General features: G+C 42.6%; 1 protein-coding gene across 1 annotated transcript in view; it reads right to left on the bottom strand.

The window, feature by feature from the left end:
* The window catches only part of PLCE1 (phospholipase C epsilon 1), a 313,510-nt gene extending 290,676 nt beyond the window's left edge, over positions 1–22,834 (bottom strand). Inside the window, exon 1 of the mRNA XM_032432419.1 lies at positions 22,672–22,834. The gene's annotated coding sequence lies outside the window, so the exon portion shown is untranslated. The remainder of the gene's footprint in view (positions 1–22,671) is intronic.
* Between the last annotated feature and the right edge of the window lie 5,122 nt (positions 22,835–27,956).

Below are 27,956 nucleotides of genomic sequence, written 5' to 3'. Positions count from 1 at the left end.
TTACCAGATGACCCAAAAATTCCACTGGTAGAAGAAAAATAAAAGCATACATCCACAAATAGACTTGTATGCAAATGTCTTTAGCAGCTTTATTCATGACAGCCCAAACTGTTGGAAACGACCCAAAAGTCTATCAACAGATAAATAAACCACCTGTGGCATATTCATGCAATCGAAGAACTGCTCAGCAATAAAAGGAATGATCTCCTGAGTATGTAACATACGTGGATGAATCTTAAAAACATTAGGTTGTGTGAAAGAAGCCAGGCACTGAATGACTGCATTTATTTGAAGTTTTAGACCTGTGCTAATGTAGTAGCTTCTAGCCATATGTGGCCATTTAAGTTTAAGTAAAAAAATTAATTTAAATTAAGTAGAATTAAACATTCAGCTCCCAAGCTGCACTAGTCACATTTCACGTGCTCAATAGTCGTATGTGGCTCATGGCAACTGTATAAAACAGCACAGATAAGACTATAAAATGGCACAAAGAGGTAGTATACACAGTATACACTTCCCCAACTGTATACTTTCCCCCCCCATTAGCTTTTCAAGTGGACTACAGGCTGCATTTCAATCCCACTTGTGCCCTTGGCCAGGCACCTCCAAGCACTGAACAACCTGCTCAACCGTACAATATGGTGTTAACACCAGGGCTGTGGAATCATTCGATCTGAGTTTGGATCCATCTCCATTTAACTTTGCTAAGGCTTAGTTTTTATATCTGTAACATGGCGGGGGGAATAATAGTTTCTCTTATAACCCTCACAATAACCCTTTGAAGTGGTAATCCCTCAAAAAATAATACCCTCTATTCTTATTATCATATCCAGAGTCATCACATACTCCTTCCTGATGTAGAACCATGTTTATTTCTTTTAAATCACCTCCTAGGACTATAAAAATAAAGGCTCAATAAATACTTGCTAATGATAGTTCTGGGTAGAATACTAGTTTTATGTTAGTAGGTGGTGATTTTTTATCGCATCCAGTGCAAGCAGCTGAATTATTTAAGTTGAGCTCTACGAGTTTACTGGGTGTCAGCACATACGTGCAAGGGACTACTTGACTTCACAAGAAGAGAAAGGCACAATCCCTGCCCACAGGAAAATCATTCACTGTTACAGAACCATAAAGAAAAAACTTAGGATATGAGTTAATATCATAAAATCCTGAATAATCCAGGCAGGCAGTTAAAAAGTGAGAGAATCATTCAACAGTGTGTGTACTAATTGTGCAACTGATAAAAAGTGAAGATAAGAGATGGCAGAAATCAGCATGCACTCAAGTCTTATCAGCAAAGACTTCCCAGAGAATGTCATAGTCTTTAAAAGAGGACTCTGGCCTGGGAAGTGAAGCCAGGGAGAAAATGGAGGTGAGAAGGAGTTTTGGCCATGTCTTGGAGATGGGATGGGAGGTTGTAGGTTGACTGGCATGTGGAGGTTACCCTGTCCTCGCTAAGCATAATGGCAGCAGAGGTAGTAGAACCATCCTGGATAGATGCTGAAAAGTTCTCATATCAGGTCAAGGCAGACATTTTGGAAGCCTTGCAGTGAAGGGGAAGAGAAAACTGGGAAGAACCCGGAGCTGCTTCCTTGAAGCCCTTGTATTACCTATCCTATGCATTAAAAATAAAACAGGCTTCCCCAAACAGTGAACTGCCACCATTCAGCTGGGATACCTATAGCTCATAATACAACCAATTTTTAATAGTTTGTAATATCAACACACCCATTCACCAAATTTTTTTTTTTTCCAAACTGGTATTCTATAAGTCATTCCTCAATTAATGTAATTGTCTTTCCAAAGAATTAAAAATACATGTGATGAAAACTAACTCACTCTGGATGAGATAAACATAATAGAACTGCTCTACTACACTAACACATTCTCACATTACAGTCTCTCAGTAAAATGATCCTGATTTAATCAAAATAGGATATGATTCAGCTCCTGCAAACTCTTTTCTTCATGGCTGTGCTTCTTGATCTCCCTCCTACCTGGTTGTACCACATCTGATACCTAGCCTACATTTCATCATCTCATGGAGTAAAACATTTTCCAGACTAAATAACTCTCCAGTTTCATAGAAGCTCTCCCATAAAGCCCTAACAGATGGAAAGCATTTTAAATCCACATACTTAATGCATAAGAAAACCATTTCTAGCCATTTTCTTCTTTATATTTGCATTACATTTAACACCATACCAATGAAGATCTTCAGAGGTCCTCTGGTCAACAAGCTTAAAAATAATTCCTGTTCCCTATGGATGCTCACCAATGACATCAAATTCTGGGTGAAAGCCCAAGCCAACAGCTGACAAACAGCTGATATTACTCTAATGGCTTGTTTTCAGTAGGGTTAAAAATGCAAATGGCCTCCTTAACACTCAAAGTTCATTTTAGCTGTGCCCCTGATTTATCACTAAGTAGTCTTCATCCAAAAGGGAGAAGAAATATTATTCATACTTTTTACCTAGTTGAAAAGAAAATGAAGCAAATAAGTTTTTTGGGTTTTGCTATTGTTGTTATTTAATTTTTTTTAAGTCTGTAGGCCAATACCTTGGCACTTACGCTATTTTTCAGGGCAGTGTAACCCAAAGTACAGAGCTGTTTGCAGAGTCCACAATTTGAAACAAGCAAGGTTACTCTGACCTGCATTACCAGTTTTCAGGACATTCATGAGCCTCTAACAGGTGATGGAGGGCAGGAGGTATCCAGGGAGGGTGAGGATGTGCAGGTGGAAGCAAGGAGCCATGAGATGGCCAATCTCAGGACCTGGGTGGTATAGGCTCCTCAGTAAGTCAATGATGTCATATGATACTTGGTAAGGTAGAGTTCATTTTTGTTACCACTCTATCATTATTCCAAGTATCAGTTATGATTTTTATGATTTCCGGGGCTAAAAAAACAAAGCAAGTTTTGGCAAGACTGTTGGACCACATTCTATACTGTTTAACAAATAACATGTTATATTTTTCTGATTATAAAAGTAACAGATCTACTGTAGAAAATTTGAAAAAATTCTGATAAGCATAAAGTAGAAAACATGAGGTAAGGTCATTAGGTAAGTCCTAATTTTCTTATAACTTCCTTCCAGTTTTTCCCCATGAACATATACCTTTTACAGAACTGAAACTATATTCTCCATTTTTCTCCTGCTTTTAGTATTTATATTGTCCAAAGGAATAATTTTTGGACATAATGAAATCTATATAAACATCAACACTCCCTTTCCCAACATTCTAAATATTATTTTACAAAGGAGGAAATCATGGAAAATGCCCCCCTGAAATCATGCCTAATCTCACCTGTTCGATACATTTGTAATACTGTCCTTGGAGTACAATAACTTCCAGATTGCTCCAATCTTTCTTGCAAGGACTGGTCAACCAAAGGGTATGATTCATTCATTCACTTATTCAACAAAAAATTTTTGAGCACCTAACTATGTGCAAATCCTATGCTAAGCACTAAGTACAAATGGTCCATAAAACTACTGATTCTAATTGAAATTTATCAAGGAGATATATGCTAGGTTCAGGTGATATTTTAGTTAAACTAGGCCAAACAGAGCCAAGTTTGAAGGTGATCTAATAAAAACCAGACTCTCCAACCCACCGATTTGACACTCCCCTCAGCCAGAGTGGTCTGGTCTGCTGCTCCCTGAACCTACCTATTCACCCCCACTTTTGTGTCCTGTTCATCACTCCTGAGCTCCCTCTACCTTCCTTTTTGCAGAGCCACATTCTATTCCGAAAGCTTCTCTGACCAATGACTATGATACACTCTCAAACTACTACTGCACCAGCCATCCAGAACATCTTTACCCAACCTTAATTGCCCTTTTTCCAAAGTGGGGTGGTGGTAAGTATCTGGGACAGGTGCCAGAGCCTCATTTTCTTAATTATTTCCCACAGCTAAGCACTACATGCATCACTATTAATCACCTAACCATTCCTCTCAGGAATCTCTCCACATGAACCCATCTCTGAAAGGATTTTTCAAGAAAAATATTTTACCCTATCAATTGCTGCAGGCGTATCTATATATTTCCTATCCTGACTAATAATGTTGGTTGCTTTCCTACAGTGGGATGACAGCAAAAGACAAAACACTTTTGGAATAGCAAATTTTGATCCACTTTACCCGTAACTCCTCAAGAAAATAGAACTACCCTGTGTAAAGCAGTCTCCTGGGTCACCTCATCACCCATGGGCTCCATCAAGACCTGAGAACATCCATGCGAGGCCCCCATCTGAGCATCTCGTGTCTTATTCAATCATCATAGCAACTCTGGTGAGGTGTGTCCTAAGACCACAATTTCCAATTTAGAGATAGGAAAACAGGTTTAGAGATTAAGCAACTTGCCCAGAATTATTCAGCTAGCCACTGGGGAAGCAGATATTCAAATGCAGGTAGCTACTTCCCCACAACAAGCATTCTATGCCCTAGCTAATATTCTTCCTCACGTGTTTTTCCCATGAGGCTGAAACCAGTGATTCTCACATTTACGTCAGCATCATAATCATGTGGGGGACTTGGTACAAATACACAGGTTTGGATGAGAGATTCTGATTCAGGAAGGAGAGGGGAGATCTAAATTTCAACAGGCATTTCTCCTTCTTCTCCCCACCAACTGGGTGACCCTGGTGCCAGTTGTCTTCAGACTATATTGATGATACTGCATTAAACACGAGGAGGCTAAATTTACCGGGGGAGAGGCTTTTGTAAAATGGGATTCATTTCATTACCCAGGATCCACCAGGGCCTTAAAAAAGGTGGCAGGGAGTTCGTGCTGAAATGGTACAGAGTGTCAGTTTGGGAAGAAGAACTAGTTCTGGTGATGGATGGTATTGATGGCTGCACAAGAATGTGAACTGTACACTTAAAAAATGGTTAAAATGGCCAATTTTATGTTATGTATACTTTATAACAATTAAAAAAAAAAAACAGGGCAGGATGCTAACCTCTTAGCTGCCTTGTAGAGGAGTTTGTCATACCCCTTTCCTGCTGATCTGGAAAGAGGCGAGGTTTACTCTTAAGGGATCCCTTGTGAAAGGGACCTACTGAGAGACAAATGATGAAGAAATCTGGCCCCCAGGTGACCCCTCATCAGCTCTGGACTGGCTGTGCACACTCCAAGGCGAGCTGACAGGGCCCATGCTTGGTGAGAGTTCCTAGCGCATATTAGCATGGCCCATCCCTTTCCTGCCCACAGCTTGTCCCCGACATACTCATGGGGGTCCCTGGACATGGTAGAGAGAGGAGAGAGGTGCTCAAGGGACATCGGGGAGCAAGCTTGCTTCACGGCTTCAGCGCTGGCTCCAGCCTGGGACTTTCAGCAAGTCACCCCACTTCCCTCAGACATCACCTAGCTGGCTCCTTCTCACCTTTCAGACTTCATCTCAAATGTCATCACCTCAGAAAGGCTTTGAAGCTCTAAAGCAGCCCTTCTCCCCTCCCACCCATTGCTTTCTGTCATATTACACTGCCTGATTGTCTTCTGAGCATTTACCACCACTGCAAATTATATGTATTACTTATTTGCATGCTAGTTACTTGTTGGCATCCTGCGACTAGGACCAGAGCTTCCTGAGAGCTGCAAAAGTAGTTTTGTCTACTGCCATGTTCCCAAAGCAGAGACATAGTAGGAACTCAATAAATATTTGTAGAATAAATAAATCAGCCTCATTTGTTAAATTATGTATAAATTGTTTCCTTCTACCTCCCAAGATGATTTATAGGAAATCAGCTGTGGCCAAGGTGCTTGGTAAAAGGAAAGACTCCACATGCTAGGTGGGGTTATTGTGGGGGGTGGGGGGAGGGCACTTCATGACGCCTTGAGCCCCTCAAGGAGCCTCCTCTGTGACCCTGACACGTTATGTGGCTCCCCCTTACTCCCCACACTCATCCTAGGCAGAGACTTGTCTGGAATCTAAAAACGATGACGCTCCACCCTGCAAACTGTCCAAATAGAATGCAACACATTTATTTATTATAAGGTAAGCCCTCTCAGTGAGTTTTCTCACTAATGAGGCATTATTTCTCAAATAACAAGATGTGACTTAGGAAGTCAGGAATCTGTCAGGTGGGCAAACCTAGAAGAACCACAAAGATAGTCCCTGCCCCAGGTCATTTGAGTTCAACAAGCATAAACTGAGTGCGCAGTATATTCCACGTCCTGGGCTCAGACCCGGGGGCAGAGAGGTGACTCAGACTGCCATACTGGAGTGGGAGACACAGATACTAAATGAAAAACTCAGGGTCAATGAGGTGTATATGGCATTGGAGGTGTGTGTGTGTGTGTGTGTGTGTGTGTGTGTGTGTCAGGGAAGGCTTTCTAGAATGACTGACGCCTAAACTGAATTTAAAGTACAGAGGAAAGACGGGCGGGGAAGAGTGAGCAGCCCAAGGTAAGGCACAGAACGGGAAGACCATGTGTTGCGTTTAGGGAGCTCCAAGTAGTGAAAGCATTAGGTATTTACTGCCGGGGTGTCCGGGGTGCCAGGGGACAGGTGGGGGTCAGAAGTGGAAAAGGAGGCTGGGACATGTACCCAAAGAAGTGGGTAGCGATCATTTTCCTGCAGGTAGCAGATCAGAGCTACATTGCAGACATATGCCTGTGGGAGCCGTGTGATGAGCCCACTCATTGGTCCAGCAGCCCCAAGGGTCAGTTCGGCTTGCCTTGGAGTAGAAACGGGTGAAATGAAAAAGATCCCCCAGTCTTCACTGTGCTGAGGACTCAAGTTGGGAGGGGCTTGGCTTGGGGAATTGGAGAGATTCCAAGAAATTTCCCAGCCAGACTCGTCACACATGCTAGAGGACACGACTGCCTGTGAAGCCCAGCTCTTAGCAGTCTTGCCTTGGGATGGTGCTTCCTGACAGCCTGGCAGAGCCTCCCAGCTGCTGAGTTGGTCCTGAACAGAGGGAAGAGGAGAAGAAGAACCAGCATGATTCCCTGCGTTGTAGCCCAAAGTGGACCCTCCTCTGAGTCCTGAGTGAAGGCAGCAAAAATGAAGAGAAAGAAAATGAGGGCCCTGGTGTTTTTGCATAAAACACTTATGCCCCAAATCTGCTCACTAGATGTGGTATGATTCAGAGCATCGAAGACAAGAAAACCAGAAAAAGAGAGGGAGGGAGAAGGAAGAGAATGGGTGGGTTGGGATAAAGGAGGTCAGAAGGGGGTTCTTCTTCCTTTCCCTGCTGTCCTTACACTGGAGCTGCCTCAGGCCCCTGCACTTGAGAGAAAAGGAAACAATGAATCGGTTTCTCACAGGGGGATATATTTTCAGAAGCTCCCAAGTGGGAATTTAAAACTTTATATATTCATTTTGATAATATTTGTAAAAAGAAAAACGTTCTCAAACCCAACCTACCCCTCCCCAAATCAATTACTCCAACTTTGGTTTGGGGAGAGAGGTGAAAGTCCTCATCTCATTAGCATGGGTTCATCCTTTCCCTTTCTCCCCACTACTTCCAGCTCCTTCAGCTTAAGGCACCGAGAAGGCCCTGGCACCGCTGAACACAGCAAGTGGCTGAGTCTGACAAAGAAATTCTCCGTCATAAGGTTAATAGCATATTCATAGTTGACCCTGGAGGATGTGCTTCTCATTGACCCCAACAGCTTGCAAACCCCTGGCTTACTATGGACCAACATATCCTAGTATCTACTGGGCAGTCTCCTACACAGTACAAGCAATCAGTGTCTGCAGGACAGACAGATGCGAAAGTTGGAAACATGGCATATTCCATCAATAAGGGAATGATTAAATAAAACATAGTACATTTGTACCCAGGAAAACAGATTTTGCTGTTTTTATGACTCAGATCTAGATAAATTTACCTGGAAAGAGTTTCAGAGCATATTGTTTCATTTTTAAAAGTAAAAATTGGGACACCCGGATGGCTCAGTTGGTTAAGTGTCTGACTCTTGATTTTGGCTCCGGTTGTGATCTCACGGTTGTGGGATCAAGATCCGCGTCGGGCGCCTCTGCTTGGGATGCTCTCTCTCTCCCTCTACCCCTCCCCCTACTCTCTCTCTGTCTCTCTCAAATGGATAAATATATCTTTAAAAATTAAGAAATTAAAATACTTTTAAGAAAAATAAAGTAAAAATTAAAGAATAAAACATTTTATGAGCTCACTTATATAAAACAAAACCAAACCACACACACAAAAACAAAGACATATCTTTATGTGTATGTGTGTGTATGTATAAATGCATAAAAAAAAAGTTTGTAAGAACACCCACTGAACTTGTAACAGTGATTGCTTCTGAAAAAGAAAGTAAAGTTGGACAAGGGTTAATGTTAATGGGGGCTTTTACTTTATCTATGTTTACACAGTTTTTGTATTCTTTCCAATCAAGAATGTATTACTTGTATAATTAAAAATGAATAATAATATACAAATCAAAAATACAATTTTTTAAATCTGAAATTATTGTATGTGATTTTTTTTCCATCCTGTAAAACTTTGCTTGAATGAGTTAAAGAGCCTGAGGAAGGCAGTAGAACTAGTTCCCACTTGGGTAAGGGTTTGTTTATCCTGCTTATCTCAAGTTAGAGCCAACAACCCTAATGATTCTGAATAGCACTGGCCACTCCTTGGCCATCCCATTCCCTCCCACCCACGACTTCAACTATCACCTCCATGTGGATGACTCCCAAACGCCTCTTTCCAGACACAGCCTCTCTCCCACAAGCTACCGTCCTGACTTTCCAACTTCCTGTTGGGCAGAGCCAACACCCCATGTACAAAACCAGACTCCTGCCCTCCTCCTCTCCCTAATTCAATTCTTTTGCTTAACTTCCTCCTTCCTGTTAACTGGAACCTTCTTTTTCCCAGGAACCAAGAAAGGAAGCTTCCCATTCATCTCTAGCCCTCTTTATCCACATATTCACCTAGTTAACTGCAACATTCTAGTGATTTTTCAAAAAAGTTCTTCCCAACTGTTAACTCCTTTCTGTTGTCACTGAGACACCCCAGTTCAGTCAGGTCCTTTCCATCCATGACCTGGACCGTGGAATCACCTTCCAAGTGGTATCCTTGCTCCTGACTGCTTTGATCCACCTGCTAGATGCCTGACTTCCCATGTCAGCCTGTTGAGGTCATTTTGAGCCTCCATTCCATCACCTACTGTATCAGCTATTCCAACGCTGAATCGTCTGCAAATTTAGGAAATCAGGCTTCATTTAAGTATCTGACAAAAACGTTAGACTGGGCTGAGCCAAAGACAAGCCTCTGTACCACAGATCTCTTTCCAAGGGAACCCAGAGCTTATCACTGGAGGAAAGAAAGTAACTTTAAAACAAACAAATCAGTGTCACTTTTCAAATACCATCTCACTTATACCTTACAACAATTCCTGATACAAGGTATTATTGTCCTGATGTTAGAGGTTTTATTTTTCTTGAAAGATTTTATTTATTTATTTGAGAGAGAGCATGAGCGGGGGAGCGGGGGCCCGGGCAGGGACAGAGGGAAAAGCAGGCTCCCTGCTGGGGAGGGAGCTCAACGCAAAGCTTGATCCTAGCACCTGGGGATCATGACCTGAGCCAAAGGCAGACACTTAACTGACTGAGCCACCCAGGCACCCCCTAATTTTAGAGGTTTTAAAACTAAGGTGTGAAATGCCTCAGAGCTATTAAGTGGTAGAGTTTTGATCTGAACCCATGTCTGTTGATTCCAGAGCTCATGGTTTTTCCACCACACAGTTGGAAACTTTCATGGATCCTCACCTTCTAAAAGATAAAACACACACCCCTTAACCTGCATTAAAGGCCTCCAACATTCTAGCTTCAAACCTAACTTTATAACAGTATAGAGGATGCACCTGTCAAACAGAGTAATAATGTTTCATGTGCTTTATTTCATTTAATCCACCACAAATCTAGGTAGGTACTATGATTATGTTCATTTTACGGATTTAGAAAATGATGTAAAGTGAAATTAAAAGTAGCTTGTTTTATAAATCAAAAATTATCTCAAAATAAAATTTAAAAAATATCAATATTACCCAGCTAGTAAACAGCAAAGCTGGATTTAGAACTGAGGTCTGCCTAGCCAGGGAAATATTTAGAAGGCAGAATGGACAGGAAATTCAATTAATATAGTCAGTCAATCAACATTTGTCACTGGCTCAATATTATACTGAGGCTGGAGATAAGAGAAGTGAACACTGACAGTAGTCCCTGTCCCTGGCTTCACAGAGCATATGCTTTATTGGGAAAGACAGACACTGAAATGGGAAGGAGAAGCCCCCGGTGCTACGAGACCATGGACTCAGAAGGGATAGCCTTGGAGAGCTAAGGTTTCTGGTCTCCGTAAATGGGTCGATAAGGGTTCTAGTCACTGCAATAAGGAATACAGGAGAAATAGGTTTGGGAAAAGACTGAGTCCAATTTGAGACACGAGTTTTGGGAAGATGTCACACAGGCAGTTGGATATGCAGGTCTGGAGCATATCCAAACCTAGAAAGCCATGAACCAAATGTTATTATTGCAGTGACTAGAACCCTTACAAAGAAGTAAGACTGCTTCTTTGTGTTAAAAGTGTTAAAAAAAACAAACAAAACAAAGGTACTGACTGCATTTTCACGACACAGGAAGAGCCTCAGTTAACCAATCTCTGATATGCACTTTATCCTCCTCACTCTCTGCCACACAAACAGCATCTCCAGCTCCTCACCACATGGGAAGCTGCCCCTGTCACTCTCAGGAAGGCATGGGGGTCTCCTGGAATCCAATCTATGCATACTCAGGAGCAGCAAGCTAATTTTAACACCAGCCTATGATGACCAAGGCTAAAATAAAGCTAACTAAAAAAAATTCCAAAGTAAAATCTAAATGGGTTCCAGATTATTCTCTATCTTAGAGATATAATTCATTAACACCATGATAATAAACTGCCACAATGAGACTGCAAGTATGGTTTAATGATAGGAAATTTGTTAACATAATATAACACATTAGTAGTCAAATGTGGAAAAAAGCATATAATCACTTCAAAGATTAACTTTTTGGCATGTGACATAAGTCAATTCTCTTTTATTTCTTTTTTAAATCTGTGAATATGAAACTACTTTCTCAAAGTGATTTAAACTTTTTAAAACCAAAAGACAACATTATATTTCTTAATGAATATGAAGAGCATTTCCATTAAAATCAGGATTAAATTAAAAGGTCTATTATCCTTATTCTTAGTTATTAATGTTCTGGAATTTTTGATTCAAAAGAGAAATAATCATTATTTGCAGATAATACAATTCTCTACCTAGAAAGCTCAAGAGAATTAGCTAAAAAATTAAGTTGATTAAATAAAAAAACACAAAACATTTTTTAAAGATTTTATTTATTTATTTGTCAGAGAGAAAGAGCGCACGCGTGCACAGGTAGGGGGAATGACAGACAGAGAGAGAAGCAGGCTCCCCTCTGAGCAAGGAGTCCGATGTGGGACTTGATCCCAGGACTCTGGGATCATGACCTGAGCTGAAAGCAGACACTTAACACCAACTGAGCCACCCAGGTGTCTCAAAATACACAAAACATTTTTTAAATAAGAAAAATATGATTAATATGAAGGCTACTATAAAATTTAACTGAAAGACAAAAACATTTGAGTACATTAAGAAACATTCTGAAAGGATAAAGAAGATGTGATGTATATATATGCACATACATATATATACACATATATACACACCCACACATATACACACACACAATGGAATATTACTCAGCCATAAAGAAGAATGAAATCTGGCCATCCAATATGGATGGAGCTGGAGGATATTATGCGAAATAAAATAAATCTGATGGAGAAAGACAAATACCATATGATTTCACTTATATGTGGAATCTAAAAAACAAAACAAATGAACAAACAAACAAAACAAACCCTTAAATACAGAGAACTGGTGGTTGCCAGAAGGGAGGTGGGTGGGTGGAAAATTACGGTATAGGGAATATAGTGAATAATATTGTAATTACGTTGTATGGTGACAGATGGTGACTACACTTACTGTGGTGAGCACTGAGTAATGTATAGAATTGTCATGTCAATATGTTGTACACCTGAAACTAATACAACATTGTATGTCAATTATACTTCAATAATGAATTTTTTAAAAGAAAAAGAAACAGAGGAGTATATAAAGACTAATACTATAAACACATTCATTCTTTCTGAATTAATATATGTTTATTATAATCCCAATCAGAATCTCCGTGGATTTTTGAGATCTGACACAATGTCTCAAAATTTAATTTACAAGCAAAAAAATAATAAAGAAAATTTGAATAATTATGAGAGAGAACTGCCTCTATGTGATACAAATATACATTATAAAGCTAACATAACTAAAACACTGAGGTACTCAAGCATTTGCAGATAGATTATCTTAGGCCTAAAACTGACTTTAGAATATACAAGATGAGATTAGGAATTGCCTAGGATTATCCAATAAATATATTATTCAAGGAAATTATATAAGGAATATAAACATATATATATGAGGAAATAAATGTATTATTAAGGAAAATTAAGTATTTAGAAAACAGTTTAGGTCTTCAACTCATAATATGGACAAAAAACTGATTCCAAATGAAAAGCTGAATGTAACTAAAAGCCTGAAAATCTAAGAAATATAGTTAATCATAGAAAATAGATAAAAACTACAAATTTAAAGGCCATGGAAGTAATTACCAGGGAGGACACAGACCTATGGTCATACAGAAATTAAAATTTTCTATACATTAAAAAATATGCTAAATATTTCAAAAATATAATATTTCATTAATATTTTTATATAGTATCCCATAGCAGAGATAAGCACAATCTGCTTAATTATGATTAACAAAGTTAGGTGAAAACTTATAAAACATGAAAACATGATCTCAATGGCGGCGGGGGGGAAGAACAAGGACAAAAACCTAGAAAGCCATGAACCAAATGTTATTAATTACTCTAGATAGTGGAATTGTGGGTGATTTTTGGACTTTTTCTTTATTGGACTTTTCTCTAGTTCCGAAATTATCCAAAATAAACGTGTATTATTTTGCAACCAGGAAAAAAATGCTAGTTGAGAAAAATAGCATCAAGTGACAAAGATAGGAAAATACTTGCAAAAATACAGAATGCAGGGATGTTACATTCTTAATTCATTAAGAAGTCTCACATAAAAAGAAAAAAAAGACAAATGGAAAAAACTACTATTAAATAACCAAGAGAAAGCACAATGATGATATATTACTTCTAGTAATCAAAGAAATGCACATTCAAACTATGAAATACCAAGTCTGGTATCTTTCACTGACATCCACTGGAAAAACCACTCTAGTATATCATTAGTAGAAGTGCAAATTGGTACAACCTTTTTGGAGAGCATTTTGGCAATATGTATCTGGAGTCTCTAAAAAACTTCTACACTTTGATCTGGTAATTCCACTTCTAGGGACTCTGTGCTAAAGAAAGAATTAGAGATCTGGGCAATGGAGAGGTATTTAAATAGAAAAAAAATCAGGGATCAACAGCTAAATGTCCAGCATTAGGGTGATAAATAAGTCCTCCACAGGACCACACAATACAATGAGACCCAGCCACTGAAATCAAGGTTTGGAAACACTGAATGATGTGGAAACATCTTCATGATGGAATGTCAGACAAAGAATCCAGAATTTAAAACTGTGTATTATATGGTCTTTTTTTTTTTTTTTTTTTTAAGATTTTATTTATTTATTTGACAGAGAGAGACACAGTGAGAGAGGGAACACAAGCAGGGGGAGAGGGAGAAGCAGGCTTCCTGCGGAGCAGGGAGCCTGATGTGGGGCTCGATCCCAGTACTCCGGGATCATGACCTGAGCCAAAGGCAGACGCTTAACGACTGAGCCACCCAGGCGCCTCTCTACAGTATGGTCTTAATCCTGTTTGAAACAAAGGTCTCAGTTTTGCCATTACGCAGCTAGGTGGCTTCGATCAAATCTGAGTCTCTCAAGAGACAGTTCTTTCAACTTTAAAAGTGAGGGGGGACACTTGGACCCCTCCTTTCTAGCCCTCAATTCTCACTGTTGGATGACATAGCATATAATAAATAATTAATAAATAAATCATAAACGGAAATGTCTGCATTAATAAGTAAAAGATAAAATTTTAGTTGTTAAAATTGTTTGGATTAAAATTTTTCTCTTTTTTAACTAATATCTTCCTAAATAGGTGACATATTTTAGGTGTGACTGCTTAGATAGTGATAATTCATTAGAACTATACAGCATGGTTAGAAATAAGCACACTCTCTTATCCTCTGTAACTAATTTGATCTGGGCTTGGCCTGGCTGGGTCTGGAACACACTTCACCTGTTGTCAGCCATCCCATGACTTGGCATTGGTGAGGCCCAGCCCCTTCTCAGTCAGCAAAGGGTAGTCAAAATCCTAGATCCAAGAGATGTCCTGGGAGAACCCACAGGGCTGGCTGACTGCTGTGTTGCACTGATGGCCCAGCAAAGTCACTTTTTGGAGTTCTTTTTGTAAAGTTCTATAGCTTCTATGTATAATAGCTCAAGAAGTTCTTACCTTCTTCTGTTACGTTCAAATATTAATTGAGCATATTTCTTTCACCACTGCCTGGAGCCTTACCAATCCCTCCCACTGTGAATTTTAAAACCACACGGAGGCATGATGAAAGAATAAACCTCAAGCACAGTAAACCAGGCTGAGTTAGGGACTATTGAGCCTGCTGAGTGGCAAAGAAGTGAATAGGAATCGGCTCAGAACCCAGTAGTTAACAAACTGCAGACAGAGTGAGGTTTATGCGCTGCCCTGTCATCCAAATTCATTCTGCCTTTGGGGGGAAAAAGGGAATACAATTTCACGCCAAAAGTATTTAACTTCTGTGAATTGTATCCACCTCTCTGAGATTGACAAACCAGACTACCAGAGAGGGCTTCAATTCTTCCAGGCAAACATAACATAGGTGAAAATATGTTCATCAATGAAATCTGAGTTTGTGTTATTAATAATAACAAATGATTCAAAACTTCTTTAGAAATGACAGTAACTTGAACCAAATCCAGTGATATCCAAATTAAACTGTGTTATATGATATTTTAATCCCAGATGTGTATAGTATGCACTTGGTCACATGTGTTTTTTCCCAATGATTTTTTTCCATTCCCTGGACTTTCCATAGTCAGTGATATTATATAGTTTAAACCTAAAATGAAGTCATCAAAACAGAGTCTCTCCTTGCTTCTGCCTCTTCCTTAATTCTGCATATTGCAGGCTTACTGTTTTATTATTATAATGTAGCTGTTCCAACAAGGCATTAAAAATATATAGATGATCATCATGTTTCGCTATACCTCTGGACTTGTGAGCACAAATCATCAGCCCCTCTGAAGACTTTCCAGTTTATTTTTATAAATGGAGCACATTTCGTTGGGGCCACCACCTAGCAGATCATGCCATAGAGTACACACCAATGTGTACTGAGCAGATAATGGCACTGACCAGCCCTGTCTGACCAATAACCCTGTCAAGCTTAGCCACCCTGTTTATGTTTATATTTTGTTAAGTCCTAAGGGGAGGGGGGAAGGATTCAACAGTATTCAGTCTATTATAGACCAAATGCCTTGGAGAAGAATCAGGGAGGAGACTGGAGTTTCATTCTGCCCCTCCCATCCCAGCCCCTACATCTGGCAGGCAGGGGAGAAAAGAAGAAATGTCCTACAAATCCTAAAAGTAGCAGAGACCCTGCTTCTTGGCAGAAGGCAGTGAAGCCTCAGAGACCTTGGGGGATGAAGCTGCTATACCCATGAGAGACAGCCTCATGTCACTGCACCTGCAGTCATCTGCAATCAGAGACGATGGAAATTTCAAGGGCAACCAGGAAGAGAGAGGAGTAACAGGGGACCCCCGGCTGCAGCACCACCGGAGAGCAGAACTCCGCGAAGACATGAGGCTACCTGCTTCTTCAGCCACGGCACTGGGAGACCTAGTAATAAGAAAAACGATCCTGAGAGCTAGTGTTCATTGAATTTTTATTGTGATCAGGCACTGATCTAAGCCCTTCACATGGATTATCTCATTTATTAAGTAGGTTCTACTACTTCCTCTCCCATTACATACATGAGGAAGTTTGGGCCCCAACAGGCCAAGTCTTTTGCTCAAGGTTGTGCAGATTGTATATAAGTAGTGGAGCCAGGATGTAAACAAAGCTAAGCAACATGCATCCAGACCCCAAACTTGTAAAATGCAATTAGAGAAAACACAGCATTATATATCTTGCACATCCCAGTCTCTGGGCTAAAGGTCTTACGCAGAGTGCCTTAACATGAGGTTTAGTTCCTCTCAAACTTCTCTGTCTCTCTAGCAATAGAAGCAGGGTGAAGGGCTGAGGTCTTCTCCTACCATACCCCTCACCTGGTAGAGGCCCCAAACACTCTTAGAACACAGTTTGAAAACCAATGGTCCCAACCAATACCACTCCGAATGATGTGCTTGAGAGACAAAACCGCACAGCTAGAAAACCAACAGAAGCCAGATAAACCAAAGGAAAAGGGCAAAAATAACCTTCCCCTGCAGCCTTAAGTCACAAAGGTAGCTCACAATCTGGTCCCTAACCATCTCAAGTTTGAGCATTTGAGGGGCCAGAAGGAGGTGGAATTCAGGGCTGGAGCAGAGAGTCAGGAATGAGGCAAATCCAATAAACAGGCAGAGGTGGGAAGCAGAGCCAACAGGATGCCTGGGCCAGCGGTCTGTGGTGAGAGAGCGAGGCTGCTGTACGAACAGAGGTGGGAGCATGAGAGGGAGGCCAGCACAGGAACTGCTCCCAGAGCCAGCGTCCTCTAGCTTCAAGCTGTCCACACATATCATATGAGACAGGAATGGCGAAACCTTACCAAGCACTTCAATACCAGGCTTTCTTGGGGGGGGGGGCCGCGTTGGGGGGACGACATTGCCCTCCTTCTCACTGATTCAAATACTCTCTTCCTTCCATACAGTAACATACCATTCAGTGGCTGATACTGTCAGACTTAGTCGACAGAAATGCCTGCTTTGGGGAGCAGGGTGGGTAACACTTAAGAATGCCAGACTGCTTGGATTCATATCCTAGCTCTACCACAACTAGCTCTGTAACCTTGGGCAAGTTACTCAACCTCTCCGTGCCTCCACTTCCTCTTCTCTGAGATGCAGATAGCAAAAGTACCTATCTGGGAAGGTTGCTGTGAGGATGACCGGTTCATAGGTATGAAGTACTTAGTACAGTACCCAGCAAGGTTTGCACTACCCATTGCCTGTTCTTGTTCCTCATTGTGAGACCTTTTGTTTCACTCCTGACCACTTTCTGGTTTCTCTTCCATGCCCTCTTAGTTTTGTATTTCTGCTGTGATAAATTGCCTCAGTCTCGGTAGCTTCAACAACTCAAATTTGTTATCTTACAGTTTTGGAGGTCAGAAGTCTAAAATGGGTTGGGAGGGCTGCATTCCTTCTGGAGGCTCTAGGGAAGAATCCATTTTCTCGCCTTTTCCAGCTTTTAGGCGGCCTGCATTCCTTGGCTCATTACTCCTACCTCCTGCTAGGGATTCTGATCCTCTTGCCTCTCTTTTATAAGGACCCTCTTGACCAAACTAGGCCCATCCAGATAATTTTCTCATCTCAAAATCTTTAATCACATCTGCTGAGTCTCTTTTGTCATGTAAAGTAACATATTTATACGTTCCTGGGATTAAGACCTGGATACCTTTAGGAGGCTATTGGCATTATTCAGTTTACTACAGACGCCTCTCCAAAGCGTAAAACTGCAGACTGGCAAGACGTAGGTAGGCCCAGAACAACAATATTAGCAGCTAACTTTGTGAGCACTCACTATGTACCTGGCACTATGCAAAGTGCTTTGAGTTATCTTGCTTAGGTCTCACAGCAACCCTGTAAAATTACTATCTTACAGAAAGATTAATCACTTGTCTAAGGTTGTACAGCTAGTAGGTGGTAAAGCCTATGTAAACCAGGTAAGTTTGATTCTAGTGCCCTTGTATTTCACCAACAGGGTGCCTTGTCCCTACACCTTAAATCATTATAACTTGAGGAGGCGGGGGGAAGGGTGGCACCATGATCACTAGGAGGAGACTTGGAGGCTGTACCATAAAAGGTGAAATGCTCCCCAGATACAGAGAGACAGGGGTCTTATGGAGCCCATACTAAAAGATCCATACAGGGCGCCTGGGTGGCTCAGTCGGTTAATCGTCTGCCTTCGGCTCAGGTCGTGATCCCAGGGTTCTGGGATTGAGTCCCGCATCGGACCCCCTGCTCAGCGGGGAGTCTGCCTCTCCCTCTGCTCCTCCCCCCTGCTCATGTTCTCTCTCTCTCCCACTCTCCCTCAAATAAATAAATAATTAAAAAAAAAATCCATACAGATAGTGGAGCACTCAGACAGAACATTTTCTTATATTCAAAGGAGAAACCTTGGGGGTAATTAAGGATTTCTTCAAATGTGAGTGCCTGGGTGGCTCAGTGTCCCACTCTTGATTTCGGCTCAGGTCATGATCTTAGGGTCCTGGGATCGAGCCCCCATATCCGGCTCCCTGCTGAGCTGCTTGTCCCTCTCCCTCTGCCCCTCACCCTGCTCATGCTTTCTCTGTCTCTCTCTCAAATTAATAAATAAAATCTTAAAAAAAAATAATTTCTACAAATGAAGGGACCACCTATTCCTGCCACCACTTAGAGGGAAAGTGAAAAGTCCATTCCTGACCCCAGACCAGGTCTGCAGTTCTAGTCAACCTCCAAAAGAAGAGAGGAACTTACAGTCTCCTCTGGAGAGACAACCAACTGAGTCAGATAGATCCAGATCCTCTGAAACCATACCAGAAGTCTCAGAACCCCTGCAGGCCACCAGAATGGCCCCACCAGTGCTCAGCAGTCAATATACACCAGGACCAAACCATCCCCTGCCTTCTACCTCATAATCGTTATGAGTATATAAACCCCCATGTGCCAATGATTTCAACAAGGGCCCAGTAGCTTTACCAATGCCACAATGAATGGCCTCTTTTTCTATCAGTTCTTACACAGCGAATGGCTCAAAATAAACTGTGATTGGCACAAGGTGGAAAGGAGCGAGCTAAACAGCTGCGAAGCATGCCCATTGTGGTGGTGTAACCATCCACAGCATTTCACCCTCAACCGGTAAACAATTCGGCCAGAGCCCTACCTGAAACTTTCTAAGGAGTTGAATTAAAGCTATCTGGCTTCACCAAGCCAAAAAAAGTGGCCAGTCATTTGTTCTGGGTGATGAGACCAGAGGCTGATGCAGGATAGCACACTGGTCAAGGGAACAGACTTTGAAGCCAGCCTGCTCTGACTGAGTCCTGGGTCTGGGACTTTCTTGCTATGACTCCACACAAGTTGCTTAACCTTTTAGTTCCTCAGTTTTCCCATCTTCAAAATGGACATGATAATGGAGGCCCATACTCCTTTATCCAAAATCATAAATTTTTTTGGCTTTTATGATGGTAAGACAGTGCCATAGGCCATATATTACATAACACTGTCGGCAGGATCCACAGCAAACATGTCCATTCTTTCTGAAATAAAAATGTATGAATAGTTCTCACCAGGTGAGAAAAATAAACACTATGATAACCTCATGTCAACTAAGACCAAATTTTGTAGCGAAATTTATGAAAACCAATTTTCAGAGCTTGTTTTGATTTTGGAATTGCAGGTAAGGGATAACAGGTCTCTGGCACTTGCTGCCTCATGTTAGAATGAAATGAGTTAATAGATGTAGAGTACTTAGAACACTGCCTGGCTTGCAGTAAGCACTACCAACAACAAGTGCTACTATTACTTGCATCTAAATAGATTTGCTAGAGGATTATAAACAGGAACATTTTAATTTATGACTGAATTAGGTTTCGACATCAGTATCTTGGCAATTAACAGGCATGAACCCTTTAGAACAATATTCCAGGACAGGATTTCTGAAATGATGGAAATATTCTGCATCTTCATTGTCTGGTAGGGTAGCAACTAGCCACACACAACTATTGAGCCCTTGAAATGTGGCTCATTAACTTCATTTAATTCTAATTTAAAGTTAAAGCAAATAACCATACGTGGCTTCTGGCTACCATACTGATAGCACAGCTAGAGGGCTAGGTTCTGATCTGGCCCATGAAAACCTATTTAAGCCATAACACAGATGAATTATTGCTTTAATAAAAATAAGCCTGAATTCTGTACCCTGAGAACAGAGAAGACCACACAATGCTGGAAAGAGTTTTCTCTCCTTTCTAGGCCCCTAGGCAGCATGGTTGGTCCATGGCAAAGTACATCTTTGATATCATCTTTTCTCTACACCCTGCTTCTCCAACTTCCTTTGTGGGGACCCCACATATCTGGACCACATGTTTCCCTAAGCCCCATCAATACCTCCCAACCCTTCTCCTGGAGTACCATGCTCCCCATCACCTGCCTTTCCTCTCCCCAACCTAACTCTACTTGCTCAATGCCAAGATCTCAACCAAATGTCAGCAGGAAAGCAACTTGATTAAAAAAGCTGCTACTGCTTTTTCTAGCTTTTCCCCTATGTTTCTTTCTAAATCCAGAAACTCTAAATTGTTGTGTTCCCCGGGAAACCCCCTTCTCTCCCCACCCACCCCCAGCAGAGGTAGGCCCAGGCCCAGAGAGAAGGAGTCTGGACTGAAGCAGCTGTTGTCCTACATAGGCTGCTTGCCAGCCAGGTGTGTGGAAGGCAGGGACTGTCAACGTGCGCACGCACACACACACATGCAGAGCAGCCTCGCTCTGTGCAAATATCTCCTCTTTCCCAGGCATGGGAAACATTCCCTGCCCTCTGCTTTATTCATTTGGAAATGTGTAAGTAACAAGTTGCACATTAAATTCATTTTTTAAAGTATACAACAAAAGCCCAGAAGGGACTGTAACTAACAAAAGTTGCAGATAGAAAAAGAAAACCAAGCACCTTCACTGGAATCTAGCTTTACCACAACTCACTTGAGCATGGAATTTTTAATGACACAGGTCAACCTTGGAGCACATCCAAGGAGCTTATGTTACTAGAAGGACTGGAAGAACGTCCCTCAGCTCACTCTCACCTCTCACTTGGTCCCAAAGCATGGACCACAGATAATTATTATGCATGGCTCCTAGGTATAAAGAAAATTTCCTCTATGGGCCTGTAAATGGAGGTCAATGTGAATGGTAAATATTATGTTTTTCAATAAATACTTTCAATTATAGTATCTCCTCCAAAGTAAAGATTTGTGTTGAAGAACAAAAGTCTTAACATTTAATAGCAGCCCACAATTATTTCAGAGGGCCTTATATCTGCAAACACTGTGCTAAGAAAGCCATGGTTAATGCCTTCAGTAGGGAAAATGAGACATGCACAGAAATAACTCTCAAAGAAGGAGAATGGAGAAAGGTAGGGAAGGTAAAATGCTGCAGGAATCCCAGCAGGGTAAGGTTGACTTTTTGGGGCTGGGCATATCAGGGAGGGCCTCACAGCAGTAACAAAATTCAGCTTGAAGGATGGTTAGGATTTAGAGTGGTGAAATGGGCAGGAAGAGCATTCAGGAAGAGGAAAAGGGAAAGGATGTTCTAGATGACAGCATCCTCAGGCGTTCTTTAGAAAGTATCTGTGAAGACACATGGCTGCATACAGACAGCATCCAGAGATAGTTCAACTCCCCATCTCCCGCAGTGACACACTGTACGGGTATCCACGGGGTCACCTGCATCCACCTCCCAAGACAGGCTCTCAAAAATTCTCCCTGGTGGGTCCAGCATTCTTGGCGTCCGCTGAGCCCATTCTGCGGTAGCGGCCCCACCCAATCCCACCAGGGGTTCCGACAAGGAACACAAGGAAAAGTACCTAATCTTGCAGGGATCTAAATGACCCACCGGCAAATTCTGCAAAATGCAACTACAATTATGAACAGTGTGCAAACAAAACTTTTTAATGAAGTGAATCCCCCATCACATTTCTTCAGGGAACTCACTATTGAAAATGACGCCATTAAATCTTTATATGTAGACTCTTTCATACACGGAACAACTAGTTGAGTCAGTTGAACCAACTGTCTCATGGCTTAAATACTAGGCACGGGGGCGAGGGAGAACCCCATACATTTATACTGTGCATTTAATATTAGCCACAACGGAGGACTTCTGGCTCTCGTTATTCATTATCATAGCACCAGAGAACATTAAAAAAGACGTGGCCATTCTTCTAGTCGCTGAAGTGAGCCCAGGTCCCGTATTTTCTAGGACTTGATGTAGATCGATCTCTCCAGGAACAATTTCGTGAGCACCTTTCTTGAAATACAGTTGCTAGGTGCCGCCTCAAAAAGGGCTTATGTTTTCCCTCTCTGTACTGGCCGCCTCCACAAGTACACAAAAAATGCCGCGAAAACTGAGGCAAACGCGTGCGGGAGCGAGGCAAGCACTCGGGGTGCCCTGGGGCCGGGGGGGGGGCCGGCCTGTGCCCCCCCCCCCCCGCCCGGCCTCGGTTCCCCGGGTGGGGGCGGGGCCCCGCGCCAGGTACGGACCGAGGCGGCTGCCCTCGCGGACCCGCGGGAGTCTCACAGGAAGAGCCCACCTCTCCCCTGCGCCCACCTCAGGAACCGAGCCACACAGTCGCCTCCTCACCTTTCCTCTTGGGGCCAGTCGCGCCGGAGTCCCCAAGTGCAGCGTCCCTATGGGACGCGCCTGTCGCTAGCGGCGTCGGGTGTCCCCGCTACCGTGTGTCAGCGGCAGAGCGGGTGCCAGCAGCGCGCCACGGCCAGGCAAGTGCCCGGGAGGCAGAGCCCGGGGCCCGTCGCCCGCTCGCCCGCTCGCCCGCCGGGGGCCCCCGCCCGCCGCGCTAGCGTGTGCGCCCCCGCGGGCGTCGCTCGCTCGCTCCGCGCCCTGGACTCTGCGCGCTGCCGGGACGGGACGGCGGCGCGGGCGGCAGCGGGGCCCCCGCCCTGGGCCGGCCTTTCCCAGAACTCGTCCGCCCCGGGTGAGAGGCCGCGAGCGCCGCCGCGGGCCCCCGGGCGGCCGGGGGAGCGGCCTGAGGCGGGCCCGCCCCCGGCTCGGGCAGCGCGGAGCACACGGGGGCGAGGGGCGGACCCGGCCGCCACCCCAGCCCGGGCGGCCAGCCGCGCGACCCCCGCTCGGCCTCGGGCTCCGCAGGCCGGCTGCGGCCCGAGCCCACGGGAGCGGGCAACAGCGCTGCCGGGCCACCGGGCTCCGGGGAGGCGGGAACTGTGGGCACCTCAGGCCGCGGGAAGTTTTGCCCACACCTTCTCCCCGGGGACCAGCCCTGCTTGACCCTTAGGGAAACTGAGGCTCGTGGCGGATAGGTCACTTGAACCAAGGATACTCTGGTAAATAGCAGCACCAAGTCTCGAACCCATTCGGTCAGTCATTAATTTAACAAATTTTATTGAGCGCCATACCGTGCCTGGCGCTGTGCCAAGCTTTGGAAGTACTCTTTTTGCTGCTAATAGTGGCCATTCAGGTCTGTGGACTCCAAATCCAGTGCTCTGTCATTGCTGAAGCAAACATGGGGATGTTCAACCACCGCCAGAAACTACAGGCTCTGCACAGAGCCTTCCCTAGGCGCTGGGAGGTTTGTATACCCAGTTGACAGGAGTGCCAGGGACCTGGAGAAAAGTTAAATTATCATTCCTCCCCCTTTCCCCTAAACCTGTTCCTCCTTACCTATTTTAATGGACAAATAACCTTTCCATAGGTCTGACACCTCCTTGTACATTCAATCAGGACCAATTCCTGTGGCCCATAACCCCTCCCATCTGTCCTCTTCTTGGACCCAATCATCCCTCATGCCACAGCCATATTATTTTCCCTCTTCTACAACTTAAATCTGTGCAGAAACCTCCTTAGGCTCCCTACTGCCTTCCAAACTTAACTCCCCATGACTGTAGGAACCCGCCTCATCCTGGCTAATATGGACCACCCAGCATAATGTCTCTCCCACTCCAACTCTGTACCTGTGTTTAGGCTGAGCCTCTACTTGGACCATCACCATCTCCACCCACATACTATCCTCCTGCTCAAGTTTGACCCTTTCTTTCAGGTCGCTCTTAAAAGCGGCCTCCCCTCCTTTGAGCCTCCAGGGCACAGGAGAGGTTGGATCAAGAATGCATAGGAGGACACCAAAGAATTTCTGCCTATAAGAAAAATATGACAGCCTGGTCCTTAACTGTTTTTGCTGTTTTCTCACCACTAGGATTTTAATGAAAATCAACATTACTGCTTCCCTTGAGAGCTGGTTTTGGAAAGGTCTCTGCAGAGGACGATGAGGAAACTCTTTGTTCATTAAGAGCTTGAGATCTCAGCGCTAGAGCAATAGAGAGTGGTCATTTACTGCAATGCCTAAGTCCACTCTGGGCAGGTGAATGCAGGAGCCAGGAAAAAGGAACCATCACTGACAGTAAACAAGGTACACTGTTTATTTAATATATTGTTTTCTGTTATGGTTTTAAAAATCATTTCATGAATCTAGTAATGTCAAACATCATCAGTCATCTGGAGCCCTGAAACACTTGTGTTTTGTTGTTGTTGTTGTTTATTTTAAATTAGGCACATGGGAATTAGATTGCTACAAACTGGTGGATGCACAAGCAGTTAACATTTAATCCTCCAAATGAGTCATTGCACGGTTAGTAACCAAGGCAAATCTAGGTCTATTGGATGGGGAAAGTTACCTGAGTGTGATAATCAACATCATCCCATGCCTGGAAAAGAGTACCTTCCCCAAGTCTTTGCAAAGAGAGCATGTCCAAATCAATGTCCTTTGCTCGCCCCCTCGCTCCCTCTCTAAATGAGACTGGAGGGAGCCATGTCCCTGAGGCTGCCTCACCGCATTGGAATGTCTGAGCTAACAGTGCTTCCAGAGGGTTCATTGCTCCTCTGAACAGCACTGCCCAGACTTTCTGGAGATTTTAATTCACTTCCCAACCTCGCCAACAGTTGCACACAAGGTGCCTTTTTTACACCCTGCTCTCTGTTCAGTGAAACATGCAGACCATCTCAGGGGAACAATGGCTCCATTCAAGACTTTTTCAAAAGTGCAGCATATAACCTCCATGCTGTGGGTTACTGCCAGCCATTATCTGGAGGAAGAAAGACTGTCAGATAAAGTGAGGGAATTGGGGGAGCACTGGATAATTTCCATGGAAAATTCAGCTTCAATAAATTAAGTTACGCATCTTTGTATACGAGATGATTCTGCATAGTCAAAAGCAACAAAAACAAAAGGCCCAAGAAATAATGCTGTGGAAACTTTATTTAAATATAGAGTGTCTGTGTTTGAAATTTCAGAAGAAAGCACACATCTTTTTTGAACTTGGTACATAATGGTCTCCATTCAATGGAAATGGATTTAAATAAGTTATAAATGTTGGGACTAGGGAATTTAAGTCATAAAGCCATTTTAAGAAATGGAATCATCTCCCTATTTTCTTCCTCTCCCATCCTGTAATTTTTCAGGTTGGGGGCGGGGGTGGGGTGGGGCAAGGTCTCTGACTTCATGGTTCTTGCTGCCAACGGGAGGCCCCACACTCCCGACTGCACATATTACAGGAAAAAGATTGGCTCTTTGCCACACTCAACAAGACAGCCATCGGTTAACCCATTTATAAACAAGCCCTGAGGTCTGCACAGGCATCACTGACAAATGTATTGATCTTTGCTAAACAGTAGCTAATTGCCAGGCAGAGGTATTTGCCAAGAGACATCTTGGTAGCCTTGAAAACCAAGAGCAGAAGGAATAAGCCAGCCCTTAGTTTAAGAATCATCATCTTCTCCCCTTTGAAGTCACTGCATCAGATTGTAATGGATTTACCAACTGTCTGCAAATAGGCCTGTGAGTTCAGATAGTGTGGGGAGAGAGCCAGAAACAAGCTTTTTAGAGTTATCTCATATGTGATGGTGATGTATTAAGGCAGTTTGAGGTTGGTGAAAAACGACCTGTTTGTTAAAGTAGTAGGTAGTTCTACTTTTCTGAGGTGCTTAGGAGTGATGGTGGAGGAGATCTGGTGGGAACAGTGGGCCAAGCAGGGAAAGACTGTTCTAAACGTTATCTCTCAGCATAGCCAGGATTAGGGGCACAGACTCTGGTGTGGGACCACTTGAGTTGAAATCCGCTATCTACCCCCTTGGTGGGAGCCCTCAGGCAAGTTACCTACCTGTCTGTGCCTCATTTTCCTCTTCTGTATACTATACCTACTCCTAAGGGCTGTTGGGAGGGTTGAAACGAATTCATCTATGTGAAGCACTTAGAAAATAGAAGGAGGGGTTCCAGCTGATGGTCCCAGCTAGGGTCCCAGCTGACAACCAGCATTAACCCTGGACATGTGAGTGAGTATGCCTTCGGGAGGATTCTGGGGCCCTAGCCTTCAAGCAAGCTATCCTAGCTCTAGCAAGTAGAGCAGACAAAAGCTATCCTTGCCAATCCCTGCCCAAATTGTAGGTTTGTACGCAAAATAAATGTTTTCAGTCTTTTAAGCCACAAGTTTTGGGATAATTTGCTATATAGCTTTAGCAACTGGAAAAATAGGTGTGGATGTTGGGAGGTAAGTAGAGTTTTTAGAAGCTTATGAAAGTTTTTTACTGCTTTCTTCTATGTTCTCAATTAAATGGCAAACAGTGTCCTCAGGTAAGAGTAAAAATATGGTAGGAGGTGCAAAAAGTTTGAGAGAGAAGGTATGAAATACTCCTTTAGGAAAGTGGGAGAGCGATTGTAATAATGAAATATAATGCCAGGAACTAAGTGTTCAATTGTGGTCATAAATGTGAAGTGAGCTCAGTCATTGTGATGTTACATTTTTCTTCAGAGGTTTAGCCACATGGATACATGGAAGAATAAATATATCTCCTGAAAAAGAAGAGGTAAAATTATGACTACCTGCAGAAAAAATATGATTATGTTTCTAGATAATACAAGACAAAACTACAAAATACTTAGAATTAATGAGAACTTACTAGAGTCACTGGATATAAGTGAAATACTCAAAAATCAACAGCTTTTCTATATAACACTAATATCTACTTAGAGATATATTGGGATGATCTCATTCATAATAGCAACAAAAGCATTAAAATATGGAAATTAGGGATAATCATGATGATATAAATACATATATATACATGTGTGTGTACACACACATGTCTAATCATTTTGGAGAAATTAGATTTGGATAAATAAAGAGAGACATGCTATTCATTCATGGGGAGACTTAAAGATTAAAATTTGTCAATTTCTACTAAGTTAATATTTAATATTTAATAAAATCCCTCTAGACTAGGTTTTTTTTTTTAAAACTTGCCAGAAAATGCTGATATTGCTGAAACTAAGGTGATCATCACGTTGGATTTCATTATAATATTCTTCCTCTTTTTACTTTTGTTTAAAATTTTCCATATTGAGAAGTTTTAAAAAACTTGACTGAAAATTTCAACAAATCGTTAAAAAAAATAAATGATTAGCTAAAAGAATGTTGTAAAAGAAAGACATTAGGTGGGGAGCAAAGGTGACATTTCAGCATCCACAGGCAGAAGTCATGGGGTAGCAGTGAGTGTCCAGTGGAGAAACACCAGCAGCTAGTCCTAAGCTGGCTGTTCCTGTCATATGAGCATGGCTGTGTCTTTCCTTTCTTGGTTCCAGCCATTTTCTGAGCCTGATTCTCCAGGCTTCCCAGTGATTCTGGTATAATATATTCCTTTTCCACTTAAGCTCTCAAGAATTGGTTTTTGTTGTTTGCAACCAAGAAATCTGACTTGAACAGTTTAGAAAAGAAAACACATATTTCCAAATAATACATAGGCTAAAGAAAAAAATCATAACAGAAATTCTGAAATATTTAGAACTGAATGACAGTTTTTAAAAAATAAACTACGTACTCAAACTTGTTGGCTATACCTAAAGA

The sequence above is a fragment of the Phoca vitulina genome, unplaced genomic scaffold (assembly GCF_004348235.1).
Source record: "Phoca vitulina isolate PV1807 unplaced genomic scaffold, GSC_HSeal_1.0 scaffold48, whole genome shotgun sequence".
NCBI classification, from domain to species: Eukaryota; Metazoa; Chordata; class Mammalia; order Carnivora; family Phocidae; genus Phoca; species Phoca vitulina.
This window is presented reverse-complemented; position numbering and strand designations above follow the sequence as displayed.